This window comes from Nilaparvata lugens, chromosome 5 (genome assembly GCF_014356525.2).
Source record: "Nilaparvata lugens isolate BPH chromosome 5, ASM1435652v1, whole genome shotgun sequence".
NCBI lineage: Eukaryota > Metazoa > Arthropoda > Insecta > Hemiptera > Delphacidae > Nilaparvata > Nilaparvata lugens.
Genome location: NC_052508.1, coordinates 73796105 through 73813447, shown reverse-complemented (window position 1 = coordinate 73813447; position 17343 = coordinate 73796105).

The window sequence follows — 17343 nt, the reverse complement described above, 5'->3', positions numbered from 1 at the left end:
ATGTTATTCACATAGCCAAGTGTGGAAGGAAGAAAACCTATTGGGAAAAAATGTGATCGAAGCCAAAGGAGCTTCAAAGCCAACTGGAAAAGTTCCAGACTGTATTAACACAAGAATCTGATTTCCATCTACTCTACGACCTTGTTCAAGCCAAGTATCCAGGGAGACACGACACACCTTGTGACGGTCCACTTTATATTTTAGCAGAATTTCCAGTTCCTCTGCCGTTTACAAACATTTGAATAGCTCGTGCCCACTAGCCTTGTATTCCTACTGTGGTGATCCTCTCAATTGAATTGTTTGGGGTTGAAAGTGCGCATGCCCGTAAAAAATAGACATTTTTCACCAATGCAAAAAACTGTTTACATTCACATTGTTGCAAATTCCATGACTTATGTGAGTATTTATTGATGAATACAAATAATAGGAAACACGTTATGGAGTTGACATTTTTCAAATGTCAATTTTCAAAGAAATAAATGGTGATTTGTGAAAAAATGGACTTGTGCATTTTCATCTCCAAACAATTCAGTTTCATGTTTTTACGAAAGTTTTATCATCAATCTTTCCGATTTCAGAATTGTTTGTTTTATTCTAATTGATATTTTTAGATTGTGATTTGGTGTAGGAATTAAAATGTACATAACCTATGTATAATACTTTGACGATTTGAAACTAAATTAGGAAATCGAAGAAGTTTTGGGCAATATCCCGTTTTTTCTAATCTGATCATTGTATTGCTCGTGCAAACCTGATAAATAAATAAGTTATTGAACTATTCATGAGAAGAGCTGATAAAATTTATTGATTGATGTTTTTAACGAAGATAATTTGTTTTCCAAGTCGAGAAGAAGATTTGTCATCGTTCAGGATTTGTGTAGATATCTCAGACTTGAAAAAAAGAGAGGTTGGGATGAGATGGTTATTTTGGAAAGTGAAAATTCAGGTAGAAAAGCTGAAAAATGAAGGTAGACTTTAACGATCGATATAATAAGGAGCGAGAGAGTGAGACATTGGAGAGAGAGAGAGCGAGTGATAGAGAGTTATGGAGAGAGTAATGTTGGAGACTGAGAGAGAGTAGTGATAGAGAGTCAGACTGAGAGAGTAATGTTGGAGTGTGAGAGAGAGAGAGTGATAGATATTCAGACTGAGAGTCAGACTGAGAGAGTAATGTTGGAGAGATAGATAGATAGATTTTATTTGTCAATTGTTACTAGGCTAGAGACAGAGATTGATTTATTGATTGGGTACTTTATTCATGTAGATTACAATATATACTGGCTTATACAATTATATACAATAGCTTACAATACAGAAAAATTAGAGATGACTTTACATGACATAGACTAAGAAAATAATTATTGAACTGTATATGATATGGAAAAAACAATCGGTAATAATTGTAGATAATTATATTGCTATGCATACATAAATTGGCGGAGCTTTGGACAAATGAATGTCCATTCTTTGGAAAGAATATTTGAAATATCCTTCCCACTAACTCTCTACCAGAAGAGAGTGAGTGAGAGAGGGGTGAGGAAGCGAGAGAGAGAGAGCTATGGAGTGAGTAATAATGGAGAGAGAGGGAGTGAGAAGGAATGAGAGAGATTAGGATTTTAGATTAGATTAGATTTCTTTATTCATGGATATTACATTATTTACTGGCTTATTAATACACTAATTTACATCAAATGACGATAATGCTAGTTATTCAACGAATTTCTCAAGTAAAAATAATTAATAGAATAGAATGACTGCCTTTATTTCATACCACAATGAGAATAAATATATAAATGCAATTAGAATAACGATAATATAATAATGTGATGTAACTTCATAAATCGGAGAGAGAGAGAAAGAGAGAGAGAGAGAGCGAGTGAAAGAGAGTTATGGAGAGAGTAATGTTGGAGAATAGAATAGAATAGAATAGAATAGCTGCCTTCATTTTCACCTAGGAGGGCGGAGTTGGGGCGCAGCCGGCCCTCTCTCACTTAATATAATAATATGATGCTACTTCATAAATCGGAGAGAGAGAGAAAGAGAGAGAGAGTGAGTGATAGAGAGTCATGGAGAGAGTAATGTTGGAGAGTGGGTGAGAGAGAGTGTTAGATAGTCAGACTAAGAGAGTTATTGAGATAGTAATGTTGGAGAGAGAGATATATATAGAGTCAGACTGAGAGAGTTATTAAGAGAGTAATAATGGAGACAAAGAGAGAGAGTGATAGATCGTCATGGAAACTGAGAAAAATAATAAGAGTTCATTTTTGAACGCTGATTATCTGAGCAGCCCGATGAAAGCACAGACTCACTGCATAAAACATGACTCAAGAAGTTCTGAGCTCCTATTGGCCAGAGAAAACCAGAGATAGGTTCACTGCTTTATCCTTCATTCCCTTAATTATCATTTTGGTTTCCTCACTCCTGGTTTACTCGCTCACTCAATTCCATCACCAACAGACGACGAAATAATTAGTATCATCCGTTTTTCCAAGGATAAATAATAATTACTATTTTAATGTCCTTCAATGAGTTTTCTCGGGGATGAGACTCAGGGAAATCGAATCTTTATATTATAAACCTACTATGTACTGAATTTCGTGAGAATCGTTAGAGCCGTTTTCGAGATCCGGTGAAATACAAACATATAGACATTTAAACATCTGAACATATAAAGAAGCTGCTCGTTTAATGGTATAGGATGTAAAAAACTTGCCGTTATGGAAATTGATCACCAGACGCTAGTGTTCCCGCGCATCTCAAGTCTACTATTCAAAGATTTGAGCCAGCTGGTGACAGGGCAATAACGCTGGAGTCACACATGAGGTCTGCTATCTCTTCATAGTGAATGATTTAATAGAATCAACAATGATTTGCAATTGAATATTCACATTTTCTCGAATTTAAAGCTTATTTTCAATTTTAGGTGAAAATGTTACTGAACATTAATTGTAGAGATTTTCATGCTCAATCTACTCCACTTGATTTTTTTTGTTTCAATTGTATCTGGAGCCTGATAATTGGGAATCTATCTGCATTGATGGGGCGGAGCTCCTGAAATTTTTACAGATATGGTAATTGTGGCAAGTGATAGAGCTTATCGATGACTATTTTAGGTATGAATTTGATTAAAATCGTTGGAGCCGTTTCCGAGAAAATCACGAAAAACCCTGTTTTTGACAACATTTTCGCCATTTTAGCCGCCATCTTCAATTGCATTTGATCGAAATTGTTCCTGTCGGATCCTAATAGTGAAAGGACCTTAAGTTCCAAATTTCATGTCATTCCGTTAATTGGGAGATGAGATATCGTGTACACAGACGCACATACACTCAAAAGGTGCGTACAGATTTACGCGCCGCGAACATGAGCAATTCACTTTTAATCAGCTGATGCCAAGCTTTTCATATCTATATCTTATACCGTTTTTGTAAAAATACAGATATAGTCAGCTGATTAAAAGTGAATTGCTTATGTTCGCGGCGCGTAAATCTGTACACACCTTTACACACACACACATACACACACACACACATACACACACACACACATACAGACCAATACCCAAAAACCAGTTTTTGGACTCAGGGGACCTTGAAACGTATAGAAATTCAGAAATTGGGGTACCTTAATTTTTTTCGGAAAGCAATACTTTCCTTACCTATGGTAATAGGGCAAGGAAAGTGAAAATAATTATAATTCTAGATTCACTTTATAATGTACTGATAGATTTGATCTACAGTGAGGTCCACGTTATAATGGCAGTGTTTAGCAATGGTATTGTTATCCTTGTCTATCATTCAACAAAGTGGATTGATTTGTATCTTCTATCTCTTCTTGCAATTGATTCGAGCTCATTCCGTTGCTTGTGCCTGATTGGCTCGTATCAACCAATCAGGAGAGAGAACAGACCGGACTAGTGGGCCAATAGGAAGCGTAGGCTTGAGTTTGTCTCCGCCACCACCATTTTGATGTAAGAGCTGCTGTGTTTTTTGGCAATAAAATATAGTTGAGATACTTGTCGACAGAAGATACTGTATGGGATAATATTTATCTGACAACAGAGCAAAGTGAGAAAGAGATAGCGCTATCCACTTTGTTGAATAATAGACAAGAATAGCAATACCATTGCTAATCAAACACTGCCAATGTATTATTGCACTATAGTACTATAGTGAGGTCCACGTTATAATGACAGTGTTTGATAAGCAATGGTATTGCTATCCTTGTCTATCATTCAACAATGCGGATAGCAGTATCTCTCTCTCGATTCGCTCTGTTGCCAGATCGTCTTCAACAATGTAGAATTGATTGACCGAAGCGAAGCTGAGGTCTTAGTTTCGATTCGATCGGCTTTTGTCTGTTTGTTTGTTTGTACCGCAGTTACAGTCGCAGTTATTATCCGATTTAGATGAAATTTGGTATGCAAGTTCTTTGAAACAAGGCGCAGAAACGTATGTGTAACGATTTTTGATAAAACTTCCGGTTTTAATATGAATTGAATTTAAATTGTGCCGCTCTAAAATGTGCTGTATTGAATGAATGGTATCGTTGGAATGCTATCGATAGAGGACAAGAGTTGTCAGCGGTGAACCTTGAAACGTCTGAGCCGCTCCAAATCATACTGTATTTATTACTTGAAGAAAACTTCCCACTTGATTGTACCATTTCTTCCCTTTTCAACACGATATTTCCCTGTTTCATAGATTAATAGTTTCTAGACCTACCGAACCGGCCGGAGACATCACAGCTTAGTAAGTTAGCTCTTATTTCCGCTTTAGTATGAGATCGGAAACCGACTTGTGAGCATAAAAATTCTGCATAGGCATAACAAGCCGCCATAACATTGAATCAAGAATCAAGAATCAAGAATCAAGATTCTTTATTGCCAGAACAACTTTACATTGTATGAGCACGTCAAAAAATAATAACAATAATATAACACTTGTGAAATAAAAAATAAATTATGATATAAAATTAAGCATATGATAAAAGAAATCGTATAATATATGAAGATATTACAATAACAATTTGTCTTATAATTTTGTCTTAGTCTTAGGAACAAACTACAATTCATATTAATAAGTTATTCAGTTTTACCAAAAAATAAAAGGTAAATGTTGCATCATGAGCATTCATAATATTGTAGACTGATAATACTCATCTTCCGAATAGTATGCACTCTCTGTCAATTTATTTTTTAAAATTTGTTTGAATTCATAGATTGGCAGCTCTCTAATTTCTAAAGAAAGATTGTTATAAATTTTGGCTTGTTGAAAAATATGGCTATTTCTTGTCTTGGAGAGTCTAATTTGAGGCAGTGATAGATCATTGCCACGTCGGGTGGAGTAAGAATGATTGGCTCCCAGACGCGGAAAAGATTCTATATTCATTTTAACATATAGCAAGGTATGAAGAATGAAGAGAGAAGGGAACGTTAGAATTTTCAGACTTCCAAAACTCTCTTTACAAGACTCTCTGTTCTTCAAGTTATTCAATACTCTCACTGCCTTTTTTGCCAAATAAAGACCTTTGTTGCATGACAAGAGTTGCCCCAGAGACGAATTCCATAGGAGATGAGGGATTGGAAAAGTCCATAATACACAAGTAACAAAGATTCAGCATTCAAAGATAACTTGAGTCTCCTTAAAAGAAAAACAACTCTGGAGAGTCTCCTGCACAAACTCAAGATATGAGGCTCCCAACCCAATCTTCTCTCCAATGTAAATCCCAACAGTTTGACATTATTCTTGACATTAGAATCCTCAGGGAGACCCCTAAGGGAGAAGCATATATATTCAGTCTTACTCTCATTAATGACTAGATTATTTGATTCAAACCACAACTTTGCAGAGTTAAGGGCTCCCAGCAGCTTAGATTCAACTTTTTCATAATTCTGGTCAGAGGATATTAATGTCGTGTCATCGGCATATAAAACAGACAACGTTGGGACATTACAATACAGGTCATTAACAAAAATAAGAAAAAGAAGAGGGCCCAAAATAGAACCTTGTGGGACACCTGCCACAACATCTCTAAAGCCAGAACATTTACATGTTGTAATCCTGGGCAATCCACTTTTCATGAAAAACATTATGAGCAACCTCCTGTCATTGTCACCAACATACCCATGTTATTTAGAATCATTTCCGTCTCACTATCGTCTGTGAGACGATTCATGGTCTAAATTGCCTACTGCATATTCCATTTTCAGTCGACCGTCAACTGTCAGTTGACCGATTTCTTATAACTAATTGTTAGAAAATTTGTAATATTGTAAATATGGGGACGATAATTATGAAGGTACCTCCTTGAGAGACATTTATAAGTCCGGTGTCCCTGGAAACAATGTCTTTAGCACTTTCAAAGGAGAAAATAATAGATGTCATAGATAAATCAACACAATATACTGTACTTTCTTAATGGCCCTTCTCATTAGTTTGAAAGTTGTAGGCTATTCATGAGCGAAGTCTACTGAACGAGAACTATTAGTAATTGATTAACAAAATATATCATCTTAATCAAGAAAATTCATTATAGAATCATTGAAAAATAAAATTTCTTGCTTAATATGATAAATGATTGATTATTCGAAACGAGAATGAACAGGTAATATTACATCATGCTCGGAGCATCTTCTCTCATTTCTTTTTCTTCCATCTTTCTCCACTGCCATTAATGGGTGGACTTCAATATAATTGATTTGTTGAATTCATCCTAATGTTATTCTAACAAGTCATGTTTACATCAGATTGTATGTCGTGATGTAGAGGTGCGTACAGATTTACGCGCCGCGAACATGAGCAATTCACTTTTAATCAGCTGACTATATCATCTGTATTTTTACAGAAACAGTAAGATACAATATAAACCCAATAAACCAGCTGATGTCAGCTTGACATCAGCTGATTGAAAGTGAATTGCTCATGTTCGCGGTGCGTAAAAATGTATGCACCTTTAGAGGCTCGTTTGATATCAGAGCTCATCAAACTTAATATTGAATGAAAAAGACTAAGAAATTGTCAAAAAACCACTGATTTATTGATACTTAGAAAGACCGGTTTCGGTTATTACACCATTATCAATCTCTGATAAACTAAAACTAAATACAAGAGCAGCAGACTTTATACTATCAGGCGAGTACTGCTATTGGTCGAGGGCATGAACGCCTGCCATTGGCCTAGCCAGACAGTCTCCTCCCACTCAACGGTGTGACAAAATCGCATGATAATAAAATTTACTTTCAGTACAAAATAAGAACCAAGAAAACAAGTGTGAACTTTTGTACTGAAAGTAAATTTTATTATCATGGCGATTCTGTTGCTTAAGCCTCCATTTTGTCACACCGTTGAGTGGGAGGAGACTGTCTGGCTAGGCCAATGACAGGCGTTCATGCCCTCGACCAATGGCAGTACTCGCCTAATAGTATAAAGTCTGCTGCTCTTGTATTTAGTTTTAGTTTATCAGAGATTGACAATGGTGTAATAACCGAAACCGGTCTCTCTAAGTATCAATAAATCAGTGGTTTTTTGACAATTTCTTGGTCTTTTTCATTCAATATTGAGTTTGATGAGCTCTGATATCAAACGAGCCTCTAAAGGTGCGTACAGATTTACGCGCCGCGAACATGAGCAATTCACTTTCAATCAGCTGATGTCAAGCTGACATCAACTGGTTCATTGGGTTTATAACTGTATCTTACTGTTTCTGTAAAAATACAGATGATATAGTCAGCTGATTGAAAGTGAATTGCTCATGTTCGCTGACATCAACTGGTTCATTGGGTTTATATCTGTATCTTACTGTTTCTGTAAAAATACAGATGATATAGTCAGCTGATTGAAAGTGAATTGCTCATGTTCGCTGACATCAACTGGTTCATTGGGTTTATATCTGTATCTTACTGTTGCTGTAGAAATACAGATATAGTCAGCTGATTAAAAGTGAATTGTCTTTTTCATTCAATATGAATAAATTACCACAATATCAACTTCTCAACTACACAAAAAGTGAAACTTAATATTCTACATCCAATCCACATTTTATTAACAAGAAAAGTGCAAAAAGATGCTGGAGCCTGTGAAGTACTAATCTAGCCTTTGAAAAATTGCCATGCCACTAATCTAGCCTTAAAAAAATACCATCCCACGGATGAGTTATAACAAGGTAGGAAGCCAATAACGATAGAGCCAAGGGTTTATGAGAGTCGCATAGCAGTTGATAGAATTTCAAAAGAAAGGAAATCTGAATAAGAGGAAATTGCATTTTATCTCCCGAAGGGGAGGGGAGGGATACGATATTACTGTTCGAGAAGTAGTCTGAAAATCAACTCCAGCTTTTTGTCTCTTTTCAACGTCACTGGAACGTCTCATTCCCCCATAACTCCGAAGATATGAAGTCGCCCACTCTCCTTCTTTCAAGTTAACCAATATTTCCCGACGTAAAAAAGTTGCTGATCATTCGAAACTTTTATTTTATTCCGATTAGGGGATCCAGGTTGAGAGAACTTGCAAATTATCTGCTGATACAGGGAATATACGTTGACAAAAAATCGACAAGGATCTATTGGTAGAATATGCTTTATTTATTTATTCATCTCATTGACAAATACAAATCATGATTATAATATATAATCATAGAGAAACAATAGCGTAAGTAGATATACCATGGTATAGGGAATTTATGTCGCAACTTTTACTGTTATCTCAAGCCGATTACTGTCGATTATTGTCAATTTTTACTGTTTTGTTGGGGTGATAGTGTATGAAAGGCTCAATTTGAGAGACTACCAGCGTCACACAGCTGCTTAGGAAAGAACTACGTGAACTATCGGCTTGGGATAACAGTAAAAGTTGCGACATAAACGCCCTATACCATGGAATATCTACTTATGCTATTGTTTCTCTATGATATAATATAGCATTTCAATGGAATCATCACAATAATAGTACCTTCAGATCCTATTTGTTCAGCAATCTTTGTCCACAAATTCCTTTGAACATCACGACGATGATATCTTTTGTTTCCCATATCCCACAATGGAACATGCTCTTGAACCAAACTTATCAACATTCATTGTCCATAGTTACAACTTCATAAAACAGAACAACTCAAAATAAATCTGGTGTGGTGCACTCACACAACTTTCCTTGCCGTTATGAAAATTGATCAACTGACGCTAGTGTTCCCGCGCATCTCAAATCCACTTTTCTAAGATCTAAGCCAGCTGTTGACAGGACAATAACGCTGGAGACACACGAAGTCTGCTATCTCTTCATAGTGAATGATTTAATAGAATCAACAGTTTGCAATTGGATAATCTTATTTTCTCCAATTTCGAGCTTATTTTCAATTTTAGGTGAAAATGCTACTGAACATTAATATTGTAGAGATTTTCATGCTCAATCTTTTCCAATTGAATTTTTTTGTTTAAATTGTATCTGAAGCCTGATAATTGAAAATCTAGAATCAAAATTTGCATAGAATGGTGCAGTGCTCCTGAAATTTTCACAGATATGGGACTTGTGGCAGTTTATAGAGCTTATCGATGACTATTTTAGGTATGAATTTGATCAAAATCGTTGGAGCCGTTTCCGACAAAATCACGAAAAACCCCTGTTTTTGACAACATTTTCGCCATTTTAGCCGCCATCTTGAATTGAATTTGATCGAAAATGTTCGTGTCGGATCCTTATAGTGTAAGGACCTTAAGTTCCAAATTTCAAGTCATTCCGTTAATTGGGAGATGAGATATCGTGTACACAGACGCACATACACTCATACACACACACACACACACACACATAGCCTACATACATACAAACTAATACCCAAAAACCAGTTTTTTGGACTCAGGGGACCTTGAAACGTATAGAAATATAGAAATTGAGGTACCTTAATTTTTTTCGGGAAAGCAATACTTTCCTTACCTATGGTAATAGGACAAGGAAAGTAAAAATAAAAACAACAAGACTGTGGAACAATTTCAGGTTAGGAACACTTTGTTGCCTCAGCTCGACTGGTTAGTTCGGCCGGATAGAGCCGGAAGATCCTATTCAATTTTGATCGAAAAATTGATCGGCCAAATTAACTACTATCATAGCCACCGAAATTTCTCATAAACAATGATTATATTGAGATTAATTCTATTATAATTCTACCTTCAGATCCTATTTGTTCAGCAATCTTTGTCCACAAATTCCTTTGAACATCACGACGATGATATCTTTTGTTTCCCATATTCCACAATGGAACATGCTCTTGAACCAAACTTATCAACTTTCATTGTCCATAGTTACAACTTTATAAAACAGAACAACTTCAAAAAATAAAAACAAACAAGACTGTGAAATAATTTCAGGTTAGGAACACTTTGTTGTCTCAACTCGACTGGTTAGTTCGGCCAGATAGAGCCGGAAAATCCCATTCAATTTTGATCGAAAAATTGATCGGCCAAATTAACTATACTATCATAGCCACCAAAATTTCTCATAAACAATGATTATATTGAGATTTTGAAAATTGAATATACAAATATCCACTTAATTAGTTATTCATTACAATAATTCTACCTTCAGATCCTATTTGTCCAGCAATCTTTGTCCACAGATTCCTATGAACATCACGACGATTTTGTCTCGCATATTCCACAATGGAATATGCTCTTGAATCATACTTATCAGCTATTCATTGCCCATAGTTACAACTTTATAAAACAGAACAACTTCAAAAAACAAAAACAAACAAAACTGTGAAACATGATATCTTTTGTTTCCCATATCCCACAATGGACAATTGTGCAATGCACAATTAACAATCAATATCAGTAAGAATATCTAATGAGATATTCGCTGTTAACATTTTCAAGTAGTATGTTAGGGTAGAAAAAATCAGTTCATTAGTCTCCAGACTAGATAGCTATAGTATTGAAAATAATAATAAAAAAAAATATCCCACAATGGAACATGATCTTGAACTTGAACCAAACTTATCAACTTTCATTGTCCATAGTTACAACTTCATAAAACAGAACAACTTAAAAAAATAAAAACAAACAAGACTGTGAAATAATTTCAGGTTAGGAACACTTTGTTGTCTCAGCTCGACTGGTTAGTTCGGCCGGATAGAGCCGGATAGATCCCATACAATTTTGATCAAAAAATTGATCGGCCGTGCACGGCCGTAAGAACCTGTTGCAATGGACGAGCATCTATCCCTTTCTTTGTTGGGGGATCGTTCGGTCGCGTTCGGTACTTTTCGGCCGATGCTTGTTCGGACGAAAACGGATCTAGTGGACGACCCATCTTAAAGAGAGTGCTTTACCGGTATTCATTAGGGATGGGTATCGATACATCGATATTTAGAAACATCGATGTTTCAACATCAAACATCGATTTTTACTGTTCGATGTTTTTCACTTATCGATGGTTTTACCTAGACATCGGTCATTCGATGTTTTTCCCAACAAAAAGGAATTTTTCAATCAGGCTCTCTGTATTTTTATGTGAGACTGTTGGATACTCTTGAAGATTTACATAACTGTAGCCCTTGTCAAGGTTAGATACCTATTTATAATTGTATAAGAGGTCGGATTTCTCGTTTCTTAGGAAGAAAGAGTTTTTCTTATTACAAGTGCTTTCATCAACATACGTTTAATACCAATTATTAATCTAGCTCTGGAATAGAGGTCTTCGTATTGTATGGAGTGTAGATAGCCATAAAAAACACCTCTATTCATTCTCATTTCCTAAATAAAACTATCAGGTATTGAATGAATACGATTATGAGTAACAATGATTGCTAAAATTAGCTTAGGATGAAATCCCAAGACAGAATTTTCGAGGATATCCCGAGAGGTTTTTGACTCAACTATTATTGGATTTTCTTTTTTATATTCGATTAAATATCAATCTCCGTTGATAACGTAGAGTCTGATTACCTACAACTACAAACAATTTATTAACTTACAGTTTCGTTGCTGCCAATCAATAATATTCCTTTATTGTTAACTACTTTTTAAAAGCTCTGTCCCTTTCTTTTACATGTACATAAAAAAGGAAATTGATTTCACAATCTGAGTTACTCTAAGGATATAATAGTCTTCTGTAAAATGTACGGCAACACGTCGATGTTTAAAACATCGATGTTTACTGTTCGATGTTTTTCACTTATCGATGTTCAGGAGAAAAAACATCGATGTTCAAAACATCGATGTTTTGTCTTTCGATACCCATCCCTAGTATTCATCTATCAGAATGGATGAGTATTGGAATGATGCTAAACCTTGGCAAGGCTCTTTATCCAGGATATTTTCTATGAGTAGTCGTCTTCGAAAGCTCTTTGTTCCCGGATAATCCCAATCGGAGAGGTGAAACGAAATTTCCTGCCAATAGAAGATGCTTTCACAGATATAAGTTGCGTCAGATGCTGAACCTGGCACAGAGGCAACAGGGTTTTTCCACTTTTCCCGCGAAACTGTAGACTGGCCGGATATAAATTATTCATTGTATCGAACCGAGCCCCTCTGTGAACTCCAAGCCTCAGGGCTCTTCATCAGTGAGCTGTGAAGAGTGGCTTCGATCACTCCATAGAAGGCATTGGCACGACAGAGGATCGGCAACGAAAATAGATAGCATTATCTCATTCTCGTTTGCTATGTTGCCAGATTGTCTTCCAACAATGTGGAATTGACAATTGATTAACAAAATATTTCATCTCAAATATGAAAATTCATTCCGAAATCTTTGAAAATAGTTATTTGTGCAACTAGTGCGCAAAGTGACAGTTTGCTGCACCGAAAGAAACGTTTACGCCCGAGCCGTAGGCGAGGGCGGAAAGGTTTCTTGAGTGCAGCAGAGGAACTTTGCGCACGTATTTCACATTAAGTTTTTCCTACAGTTACCATTGAATATGAAAAGTGGGTAATTATGGGTAAAATTGCCTGAAATGCATCAAATGTTTTTCTGTGTAATTTTATTATTGATAAAAACCTTAATCCTAAAATCCTAAAGTCCTCGTTGTCCTTGGTTATAATATATAATGAATAATAATTAGCGCGTTGTGCTTGGTTGCACCTCTGCTCACTATAGCAGCCACAGCAGTCACTGTTACCAACTTCATTTTGATTTTGCTGCAGTGTTGCTCCATATAACCTACTAAGTATTTTGCGTTGCCATGTTGCAAATCTGGAGTGCAGAAACATTTTTGCCGCACTAGAGCGGAAAAGTGATTTTTTGCGTTCTGTAATCAGTGCAGCAATGGCCACTTTTCAACGTAACTGTAGGAAAATATAATTTCTTGCTCAATAAAATATAAATGATTATTTTAAACGAGAATGAACAGTTAATACTACTTCAATGAGCCTGTATCAGCTACCGTCTATAAAAGGCATTGACAAGACAGAGGATCAGCAACGTTGTTCTCTCATCTTTCTTCACTGCCATTATAACGTGGACCTCACTATAGAACTCCACAGAGGGGGCTAACAGGGAGACCTGTAGTGCAATGCCCACATAGGGCATCGTAGCACTACCTCCGTAAAGAAAGCCGTAGTGCATTCGTGTGACGTCAGCACAGGTAGGGCTCCTACACCAATAAAAATTCGTTGATTTCAGCTCATCTATATCAGCTTGTGTTTTATTGGTGTATGATTCCTACCTGTGCTGACGTCACACGAATGCACTACGGCTTTGTTTACGGAGGTAGTGCTTCGATGCCCTATGTGGGCATTGCTACTTTCGAACAGGTCTCCCTGTTAGCCCCCTCTGTGTAGATCTATAGTGAGGTCCACGTTATAATGGCAGTGGAGAAAGAATGATTGATTGATTGAGTACTTTATTTATGTAGATTACAATATATACTGACTTATACACAATAGCTTACAATACAGCAAAATTATAGATGAATTTACATAATATAGACTAAGAAAATAATTATTGAACTGTATATGATATGAAAAAGCAATTTGTAATATAATAAATATAGATAATAATCATATTGTTATGCATCTACATAAATTGGCGGAGCTTTGGACATATCAATGTCCATTCTTCGGAAAGAATATTAAAAATATCCTCCCCACTAACTCTCTAACAAAGATGGGAGAACAATGTTGCTGATCCTCTGTCTTGTCAATGTCTTCTATAAACGGTAGCTGATACAGGTTTATTGATACAGGTTTATATTAACTGTTCATTCTCGTTTGGAATAATCAATTATATTTTATTGAGCAAGAAATTATATTTTTCAAAGATTTCGAAATGAATTTTCATGATTGAGATAAAGTATTTTGTTAATCAATTGTCAATTCTACATTGCTGAAAGACGATCTGGCAACAAAGCATACGAGAATGAGATAACGCTATCTATTTTCGTTGCCGATCCTCTGTCGTGTCAATGCCTTCTATGGAGGGTAACTGAAACCGGTTTAGTGATTTAATATTAACTGTTCATTCTCGTTTAGAATAATCAGTTAATAGAGAATGAACAGTTAATATTACATCACTAAACCGGTATCAATTACCCTGCATAGACGGCATTGACACGACAGAGGATCGGCAACGAAAATAGATAGCGTTATCTCATTCTCGTTTGCTCTGTTGCCAGATCGTCTTTCAACAATGTAGAATCAACAGTTGATTAATAATATACTTCATCTCAATTATTGTATTCATAATGAAATAATCTTAAAATATGATTTCTTGCTTAATATGATTGATAATTTAAACGAGAATGATCAGTAGTTAATATTACATCAATAAACCTGTATCAGCTATACCATATTTCATCAAGCAAGAAATCATATTTTTCAATAATTACATAATTGAGATGGAATATTTTGTTAATTAATTGTCAATTCTACATTCTTGAGAAAATTCTTAAGATCTGGCAACAAAACAAAGCGAGAAAGAGATTGGATTATCCGCTTTGTTGAATGATAGACAAGGATAGTATTGCTAATCAAACCCTGCCATTATAACGTGGACCTAACTGTAGATTGAAGATTCTCATGAAAAATATGATTCGAAAATCTCATAGATTGAAGATTCTATCCCATCTCTATCTATTGATCGTTGAGTGAGTAAGATCAGCATCTAGTTTCAATTGAACGAAGAAATTCCATTATTTGTGTTAAGTCCTCTAATTAATTTCCATCCATTAATTGATGATTTACAGCAGAAATTGTAAGCCAATACAAACACTCCTAACACCCAGGCAACACTTAGTTCTTGCTTGAGTTTCAAGACCGCAGACAGTCATCAAGGGGATTAAATGCTCGACGTTGCAACTTTGCTCTTTAGGCTAGTAGCCTAACTCTCCCGGTCTTGAGTCTTTCCCTCGGACTATCTTAGGCTCTTCCCCTACTCGTACCGTTCTATAGTGAGGTCCACGTTATAATGGCAGTGTTTGATTAGCGATGGTATTGCTATCCTTGTATATCATTCAACAAAGTGGATATTTCTTTCTCGCTTTGCTCTGTTGCCAGATCGTCTTTTAACAATGTAGAATTAATAGTTATTCAACAAAATATTGAATTCTAATTATGAAAATTCATTATAGAATTGTTTTAAAATATAATCTCTTGCTTGATGAAATATGATTGATTATTCTAAACGAGAACAACAAAACAAAACACAACACAACACAACAAAACGAGATCAACAAAATATTGAATTCTAATTATGAAAATTCATTATAGAATAGTTTCAGAATATAATTTATTGCTTGATGAAATATGATTGATTATTCTAAACGAGAATGAACGAAGATTCATAAATAAGTACATCATCAAAATGATAGGGAGAGAAAAAGTAAGGTAACCTTGTACTATTCCTCTCCCAATTTTAGATGAGGTTCCCACATAGTCCGAGATAGGTTAAGTCTTGTAGCTGTTCACTCCACAAACTTTTTAGTCAAATCAAAGCAAATCAAAATCGAATATTAATTGTCCTTAACTAGTTTCACAATTATTTCCTAATAATTTCCTCTATTCTTTTTTCCCTTCAAATCAGTCTATGTTCCTCAATTGGCATCATTTTTCGTGGTCATCTTTCTTCTTCCAAGTGGGAAGTTTTTCAATGTTTCCCTTTTCCAACTTATTCTTAGTTCCTTGATTACTTTATAAACTTTTTGTGTAGTTGAGAAGTTGATATTGTGGTAATTATTCATATTGAATAAAAATACTAAGAAATTGTCAAAAACCACAGATTCCATTGATGGTTAGAAAGACCGGTTACGGTTGTTACACCATTGTCAATCTCTGATAAACTAAAACTAAATACAAGAGCAGCAGAATTTATACTAGTAGGCGAGAACTGCTATTGGTCAAGGGCATGAACGCCTGCCATTGGCCCAGCTAGGCAGTCTCCTCCCACTTGACGGTATAACAGAAACATCACAAAGCCTTCTAGCACAGTATACATACAGTATAGAAACTTGGCTAGTACCCTGTCGCAAAAATCCGCCATCTTGTTAGGAAGCGCCGCATTGTAATAGTATTGATGGTAGGTTCAGATAACTTTAACGATCCGGATCAATTGATCTCGTTCACTACCACGAGCCAATCAGAAGACCAGGATTGGAACTTCCCAAGGTCACGTGACTTGTCTAGTATTTGCGCCATGTAAAAAGCATTGGTTAGATAGGCGTTTTATTGACAGTTTCCATTCTGTACCTATTCTGTGCTACTAGTATGAATTCTGCTGCTCTTGTATTTAGTTTTAGTTTATCAGAGATTGACAATGGTGTAACAACCGAAACCGGTCTTTCTAACTATCAACAAAATCTGTGGTTTTTGACAATTTTTTTACTTTCCTTGCCCTACTACCATAGGTAAGGAAAGTATTGCTTTCCAAAAAAAATTAAGGTACCCCAATTTCAAGTTTTCTATACGTTTCAAGGTCCCCTGAGTCAAAAAACATGATTTTCGGGTGTTGGTCTATGTGTGTGTATGTTTGTATGTCTGTGAACACGATAATTCCATTCCTAATCAACCGATTGACTTGAAATTAATTTAAACTTTAGATCCTCATACCATGAGGATCCGACAATAAGAAATTCAATTCAATATGGTGGAAAAAATGGCGGATAATTACTGAAAAACCATGTTTTTCACGTTTTTCTCGAAAACGGCTCTAACGATTTTTTTCAAATTTTTCTTTAAGGATAGCCCATGGATACATAAGCCCTATCAACTGACATGAGTCTCATTTCTGGGAAAATTGCAGAAGCTCCGTAATATTCTTGAGAAAAATGGCAGATAATTACTAAAAACCATGTTTTCCACGATTTTCTCAAAAATGACTCGACCGATTTATTTCAAATTCATACCCTGCATAGTTATTTATC